At 40.1% G+C, this 8,327-nt stretch overlaps 1 pseudogene; it reads right to left on the reverse strand.

The window, feature by feature from the left end:
- Positions 1-313: 313 nt before the first annotated feature.
- Positions 314-1,231, reverse strand: LOC122747447 (annotated as a pseudogene).
- Positions 1,232-8,327: the final 7,096 nt, after the last annotated feature.

Genomic DNA, 8,327 nt, shown 5'->3' on the forward strand with positions numbered 1-8,327 from the left:
ACCCTACCCATGCCTCTAAGAACATTGGACTAGGCAGACTTAAAGAAAGTTTTGACACCCTCATCTTTAGCAATCTTCCTCCAGCAGTCAATTGTCGCAAGTTGCTTGTACCCAGATGGTATCAGCATTCACTGCTTTACTTTATCAAAAGAATAGGAAACCGGGGCAGCTAGGTGGCGCAGTGGATAGAGCACCGGCCCTGGATTCAGGAGGACCTGAGTTCAAACCCAGCCTCAGACACTTAACACTTACTAGCTGTGTGACCCTGGGCAAGTCACTTAACCCCAATTGCCTCACTAAAAAAAAAAAAAGAATAGGAAACCACACTTACTATAGGAATCACTGATTGTGCACTCATCCAACTTATCATAATGTTGCTCTGAGGATTTTTTGCTGTGGCCTATATTCCAAAGCAGGCTGCTCTATACATAATAATATCCTGCACTGAGACATTAAAACCTCGATATAAGCCATAAATTCCATCAGATTTGGTGATTTTTCACAAGGCAGTCTCCCAGGCCTTTGAATTCTCTCTTAGTAATAGATTTCCCAACATCAGCTGCCATTTGAGTTCTCACAAAATCCAAGGGGTAGACAAAGCTGAGAGAAGTAGTCCCAGCTGCACCACCCTCAGAGGCAAGATTACTTGCAAAATACCTCCCATACTGTGTTCTTGTCCAATCCTCCCAAAACACCTGTTTATACTTATCCTTAAAAGCAAAGTTAAAGGCCTGGGTGGGGAAATATCTGATGACATTTGCTAAGTTTACCACACCATAAGGAAAGCACCCTTTGCTCCTCTGGAATTCAGACTATCAGCAGCAATTTGATTACTTGCATACTGCACCACCATGGGCCACTGCCATCTTAGAAATAACCACTGGTTAGCAAGTCCTTGGCAAAGAAAACAGGCTTGATCATGAAATTCATGTTTCATCATAGTTACAAAAGGGGACAAATAGAGTCAGAGTCAGTGTGAGATGGCCTAAAGCCAGGCCCCTTGCTGTACCTTGGACTTACATAATATTGTATAATATGGACTTGATAAGCACTGGCATTCCACGGCCCCTAATGTTTTGAAAATGTTGTTTCTTTCCTTTGCCACATTACAGCCATGAGTTGCATCCTGCCTACTCTCAATTCTACCTGTAAAGTCATACTGACCTCCTTCTGTTAAACTCTCTAAATCACTTTGTTTATCAATACAGGTGTAGCAAGGGCTCTCCCCCATATATGGCATGGGGAGTATTGATGGATGGCTTGAAAAGAGGCAGAATAGCTAGCTCTAGAATCTCCTCCCCTAACTATTCTCCAAGGGAGACTTGAATTCTTCCCACTAGTTGAAACAGGTAGCTGGGGCCAAAAGCTTGGCTAATTTGTGTGCTCGTTCACACTCACACTTTCACTCTCACTGGCATGAGAGGATACCAGGCTAGAATTATATCTCTCTGCTCCCTTAAATATTATTTGTCTAGGGTATGTGATTTGCAGGTTCAGTCTAATTTCTGAGCACTGTTTCATTAACTGAGAGGAACAGGAGGACCCCAAACTTTATATCCAAGGCTTAACTCCCTTCCTACCAAATACCAGTTCCACGATGAACATGCACAGGAGTTACAAAAGAAATAATCCGAATAATAGTAAAACAAAAATCAGAGAAAATATACATAAGAGAATATATACCAGACAATACAGAGTCAAGGAACTCTCCCATTGGGAGGGTAATAACTCAGCTCAACCAAGAGAATCCTAGATCTCAGCCAAGAAGTTCCCTTAAGTCTCTGAGGTAGCAAGCTGGGGATAGATACATGACAGAATCTGCCAGCTCCTCTCATGTTGGCTTCTTCCTAGAATCTCTTCCTTTAGCAACCTTAAGTGGGGTTGGCTTCCTCCATCTTCTCTATTGAAACAAGAAGAACCCAAAGTAACTGTAGAACCCCAATGAGACTCAAGTAACTTCAGAAAACTGAAGAGCTCTCTTCTCTCCCACTCTTTCCAACTCTGCCCCACTCCTCATGCAGGTGTAGCATATTGATCTCCAGCAATAAGGAGAAAGTATCACACCAATAGACTTTGGGACTTGGGTTATATAGCTCTCTGTATGTAGATAACTGGGACCATCACTAATTGTTTTTAACCTCTCTTTCCTGTTAGTGTCTCCTTTGAATTACTGGAAACTTCTATGCTATTCTTATTTCTATGTCATGTATACAGTGCTCTAGGGCATCTGATTTGATAGGTATGTTTAGATGGTTTTTTCTCTTCACCTTCTTTTTTTTTATTTTAAAGTTTTCATTTGTTCATTAATTCATTGATTTAGGCATCTAGTCAAACACTGATTGGATCAGCAAGTCTTCAGGTAAATTTGTTTCCATCCTTCATTTGATGTAATCCATATGGAATCATAGCAATTCTAGCACCTAGAATAAGCCTCATAAAATATATCCAGAGCAATAAGCCAAAAAAATGCCCTCAAATTGGCTGTTATTGACAAATTCAAGTATATGGCCAAGTATAGAGCCTAGGCAAAAAGCATCTGATAAGAGAGACTATGGGATATCTTAAGTCTATCACAATAGATATTACCACACAGGGTGGGGCTAACCCAAAGGGTAGGAGTCAGGAAAGCACTGATAGCTTCCTTTTTCATTAAATATTCTTTTAAACTAGGTGCTCAGTTGTTTTGTGATGACGTATTATAATGCCTGAATAAATTTATTAAGCACTTAGTATGTACCAGGAACTATGCCAAGTTCTGGAAATACAGTCCCTCCCTTCACAGTTTATATTCTAATATAAAGATAGGAAGATAATAGGAAAATAAAAGGGAACAAGGGTGGATGGGGATACTGTAGTACACTAATAGCAATATGGTTTAGAAATGGCCAAGAAGGAGCACTGATACATTGTTAGTGGAGCTATGAAAAGGCACCAACATTTTGGAAAGCAATTTGGAAATAAGCAAATAAAATGACTAAATGCCCATGCCCTTTGAAACAGAAACTCCATAAGAAAAAAAAAGCCCAATACTCCAAAATATTGATAGTAGCACTTTTTATAATAGCTAAGAATTGGAAACAAAGTGGACGTCCATTGATTGGGGGATGTTTAAACAAATTGTGGAACATGAATGTAATTGAATACTGTTGTGCTATAAGAAATTATGTGTATGATGAATACAAAGAAACATGGAAAAATCTATATAACTTGATGTAAAGCGAAGTAAGCAGAGTCAAGAAAACAACATACACAGCAACAGGATCAATGTAAATGAAAAAGAATTCCACCCCCTAAAATAGAAAAAAAATTAATGTAACAAAATTATAAAGATCAAGGGGGACTCAAATGAAGAGCTATGAGAAGATTCCTAATCAACCCTTTGGTGGGGGGTGGGAGGGCCACAGGTGTTACACGTGTTTTTGACCATTGGACTTTTTTTCCTTCCCATCTAAAAAATACTATTTGTCATGTGGGATGGCTAATGGGGAAGGGAAAGGAGGAGGGATTTATGGGATACTATGGTAATGTAAAACACAGAAAACACTAATACAAATTTTAAAAAGAAATGGCCAGAAAGATGTGGAGCCCTAGTTCCAGGCAAGATGAAAACAAAAATGTCACCAATTTGAGCCCAGAATCCTAGGGGTACCACCAAAGAATCCTCCTGAAGTTCTTGTGGAAAGGGGATGAGGAGGCTGGCTAGAATGCAAGTGGTATGGAGTGGAATGTCCTGGGAAAAGTCTAGAGACATGGTTTAAATGCTGTCAGTATCCTAAATTTCAGTAATGTGAGGAAAAACCTTAGTCACCCCACCCAAGTTTTTGCCCATCATTTCTGTTATTTTAAGCCATAGTCCATAAAGCCAAATAAATTTCTCTAATACTATCTTAATTATCTATTCCCTTTTCATATTTCTATCTTCTGTAGGTCCTACCCACAATCAGGTGATAAAGTAAGTTACTGACCATTCTGATGCATATTTCTTACAGAGAGGCACCAGGTGGTATAGTGGATAGAGTGTTAGGCCTGGAGTCAGGAAGACATAAGTTCAAATCCAGTTTCAGACCCTTAATAGCTTCGTGACCCTGGGCAAATCACTTAATTCTATTTGTCTCAGTTTCCTCAACTGCAAAATGGAGATAATAATAGCACCTACCCTGCAGGGTTGTTATGAGGACCAAATGAAATAATATGTGTAAACTGCTTAGCACTTGGTAGGTACTACATAAATGCTTATTCCCTCCCTGTGTCCACTACTACAGTAGGTATATTTGGTGGCAACAATGTTTCCTCATCATTCTGCTCAGTCCACAAAATGATCAGATCCACCACCCTCTTATGAGAAGAGCTTCATTTCTATTAGGAAGTTCCAAGAGGCACAACTATAACTACGGTAGTGTGAGATGACCGAAGCTTTTGTTCCGGTTACCAAATTTAGAAGGAACTGCCAATACTTGAACTCCTCTGAAATAAGAAACCAGAAAGCTCAACACGATCCCTCTCTCAAAATCCCACTCTGTCCTTCCCCTAGGGAACAGTGTCTTCCTCACTCCATCCCCCAAAGTGGAGGGCTCTCCACTTTAAGTTGCTTGGTGTGACTGCAAAAATGTCTAGAAACAATTCTGTCAATAAGTCCTTTCCTGCCTCCCTTGTATCACAGTCTTCCAACTCTCAGACTCTTAGCACAGATCTGAATTCCTTACATTTCTGTAGTTGTTGTTCTTCTTTAAGCTTTTTCAAAGTGTTTTCATGTCAATTATCTCACTTATTCCTCACAACAAATCTTTTCAGTAGATAACATTTATGTTATAAATATACATGTATTGGGGCAGCTAGGTGGCACAGTGGATAAAGCACCAGCCCTGAATTCAGGAGTACCTGAGTTCAAATCCGGCCTCGGACACTTAACACTTACTAGCTGTGTGACCCTGGGCAAGTCACTTAACCCCAATTGCCTCACTATAAATAAATAAATAAATGAATGAATGAATAAATAAATAAATAAATAAACATGTATTGACAACATGGATAATGGTTGAACAGTCTGTTTTCTGTTTCACATTTAGATTGTTCCTCTCAATATCCTATAGGTAGGGGGCAGCTAGGTGTCAAAGTGCTTAGAGCACTGGCCCTGGATTCAGGAGGACCTGAGTTCAAATCCAGCCTTAGACACTTGACACTTACTAGCTGTGTGACCCTGGACAAGTCACTTAACCCCAATTGCCTCACCAAAAAAAGTAATAAAATAAATATCCTATAGGTAGGCACCCAAAGGTGCAAGAGAGAACTCAGCAATCATTCCAGCTGGGCCCTCCTTTACAGAAACCTGCTCATGTGGGCAGAAAGCTGTAGGTGTGACTGGTATCCCCTAAACTTAAAGAATATATAATTTAATAGCTTGGGAAACAGCTGGGATTTTCATGTTCTAGTGTCAAATGCTAGGTTGAATATAAATGCTGTTATATTCATTTATTTATTGGATCTTTTGTATACATTATGTAAAAAAAAAATGTGTCAAAGGAGAAGTAAATCACTGTTTTGAGTTGTGTGCCATGTACTATTTTTCTATACTATGAGAAATGAAGGAAGCAGTTATACCCCAGCTGAATGTAGTGGCAGAGTGGAGGTATCTCATTGCCAGGAATCTTAAAGTGGTAGGATATGCTTCTGCCTCAGGTAATCTACCTCAGTAATTCCATTCCATTGTGTCAATTATTTATATTGTGCTGTGCACCAGAAGACCTTGCTACTCTGCATGGCACATTGGATCCCCGAGTCCCTGTTGGGACTACTCCTTGAAATGGATGATTACTTGTTTGTAAGAGTGGTACCAGGCCAGACCTCATCTCCCCACCACCCTAATTCCATTATTCATCGAGGTAAAGGAAGCTTACCTGAGCCATAAGGGGCTCCTCTTGACTCTTATAGTTTGTATTCCTCTATGACAGACTGGCAACTATGAACGAGAATGAAACAGCATCAATGGGTAAGTGTGCATTACCAGAAGGGTTATGCCATGCCAGCAGGGAGAACTTAGATCTTGGGGTTTCTTTTTCTTACCATCATTCCCCTAGATGTACAGCTACTATCAGTGGAAATCTGGGACTAGTTTGGCTCATCTGAGCATCCAGTGCTGACCTTAGAAGCATAGTATGCATGGACTTTCAGTACCTTAGAATGCTATGGTGCCAGCGGTACAAATTCAATCTGATCAGGTTGGTTTTTATATTTTTATTTTCTTTAAGTTTTTTTGTTGTTGGTTTTTATTTGTTTTGAAGATGGCTTATCAGGAAAGTCAAGCTTTCCAGGTAGGAGGCAGATTGATGTAGGGGGAAGAGCACTGGACCTCCTGTGAAGGCACTGAGGTCCAAATCCTGGGTCTTACAGGTAAAAACTATGCCTGAGCAACTCACTGAGCCTTACTTTCTTCTACCATATAATGGGGATAATGATAACCTATCTCATGGGACAAATGGTGGAGAAAACACTTTGTGAACCATTTTTAAAAACATAAAAAAGTGAGATTATTATTGTAAGAAAGCTTATAATGTTTTTAGTAAACCATTCTTCTGGGAGCATACCCAGAGGATATTCTAAGAGATAACATATATGAAAGTGACTGATAACCATAAAGAGCTATACAAAGTGTAAGATGTTGCTGTTGCTACCACTATGATCTTGGTTCATTTCATTTGCTTATTTATTGGTGAACACATTTTGGGGGCAATAGGATCTGGGTCTGCGGAAGGAATCTCCCTTCGTGTGTGGTTCTCCAACCCGGAATGTCTGCTCTTCTCTCTGAAGGGCCAGCCCAAGTGTCCCCTGACTACTTCAGAAAACCATTCTTCTCTTCCTACTGCAGGCTTTCATTGACCATAGATTCAAAGCTAGGAGAGAGCTCGTTTTTTCAGATGAGGAAACCAAGGATGAGAATGGCTTGCCCAAAGGTCTCCCAGGCACTAAGTAACAGGTGCAGGATTCGAATACAGATATTCTGACTCCAAGTCCAGTGTCCTCTGTTCTCCCCCTTTCAGACTCCTGGACCAATTTGTACCTTTTCAAGCCTCTTCAAGGCTAAAACTGAGCCCCTGTGGGCAGCTAGGTGGGGCAGTGGATAAAGCACTGGTCCTGGATTCAGGAGTACCTACTGAGTTCAAATGCCGCCTCAGGCACTTGACATTTACTAGCTGTGTGACTAGGCAAGTCACTTAACCCTCATTGCCCCACAAAAACCAAATCAAACCAAAACAAAAACTGAGCCCCACCTCCCGAAGAACAATTAACTAGAAGGTGTTGGCAAATAAATGTGAATGAAAGGGAAGGCAGCCTCTTGGACCCTCTTTAGGAAATGCAGAGGTCTTTTTTTTTTTAATTTGTAATTTTTTTATTCAAACATTTCTATTTAGATTTTGAATTCCAAATTCTATCCTTCCCTCCCTCTCCCCTCCCTCCTCCCTGAGATGATAAGTAATCAGAAATAGGTTAAACATGTGCATTTATGTAAAACATTTCCATATTAGTCACTTTGTATAAGACTTTTCACACAAATAAAATCAGATCCATTACAATCATATACCACAGTTTGTTTAGCCATTCCCCAATAGATGGGCATCCCTTTGATTTCCAATTCTTAGACACCACAAAAGAGTAGTACAAGGGTCTTTTGTGTCATGGTTTGCTTTTCTGCCCACCCCCCACCCCCCCACTCCTTTCTATCTGAGAGGAAATATACTGTACACTTCGCTATTAAATGGAAGCAGAGTACAATACAAAGAATGTTGCATTTGTGGTCAGAGGTACTGGTTTTAAATGCTGATTATGCCACTTATGTGTGATTTTGGCAGTGACTTGGTTTCTCTGGGCCTCCATTTCCTCATCTATAAAACAAAAGTATGTATTAGATTCAGAGGCAGCAGTGGGAAGAAAACCATATTTACAGCAAGAAGACCTGGCTTCTAATTTAATGCCTGCTACTTACTACCTATGTGACCTTGAAAAGTAGCAATCTCTCTAAAACTACTAGTTCCCCAATCCCTACTTTTTAAATGAGAGGATTTGACCGGAGCTTCCAACCCTAAATTTATTATCCTGTGACCATTGAGGTAATTTTCAGTCCTAATTCTGTGATCCTATTTGTGGATTTCCTGACTTGAAGGTATCTCTAAATCCTGGCAATGTTAGGGGTCTTTGCTGCTTTCTGTCAGTCACTGATTGTTTTTTGCGTTAGTCTTACCTTCCTAACTAAGGGCAGGGATCCTATCTTATCCATCCTTTGCATAATATTGTGTAGAAAGCAGGCTCTCAATAAACACTTGCCAATCATTTGA

This window comes from Dromiciops gliroides, chromosome 3 (assembly GCF_019393635.1).
Source record: "Dromiciops gliroides isolate mDroGli1 chromosome 3, mDroGli1.pri, whole genome shotgun sequence".
NCBI lineage: Eukaryota > Metazoa > Chordata > Mammalia > Microbiotheria > Microbiotheriidae > Dromiciops > Dromiciops gliroides.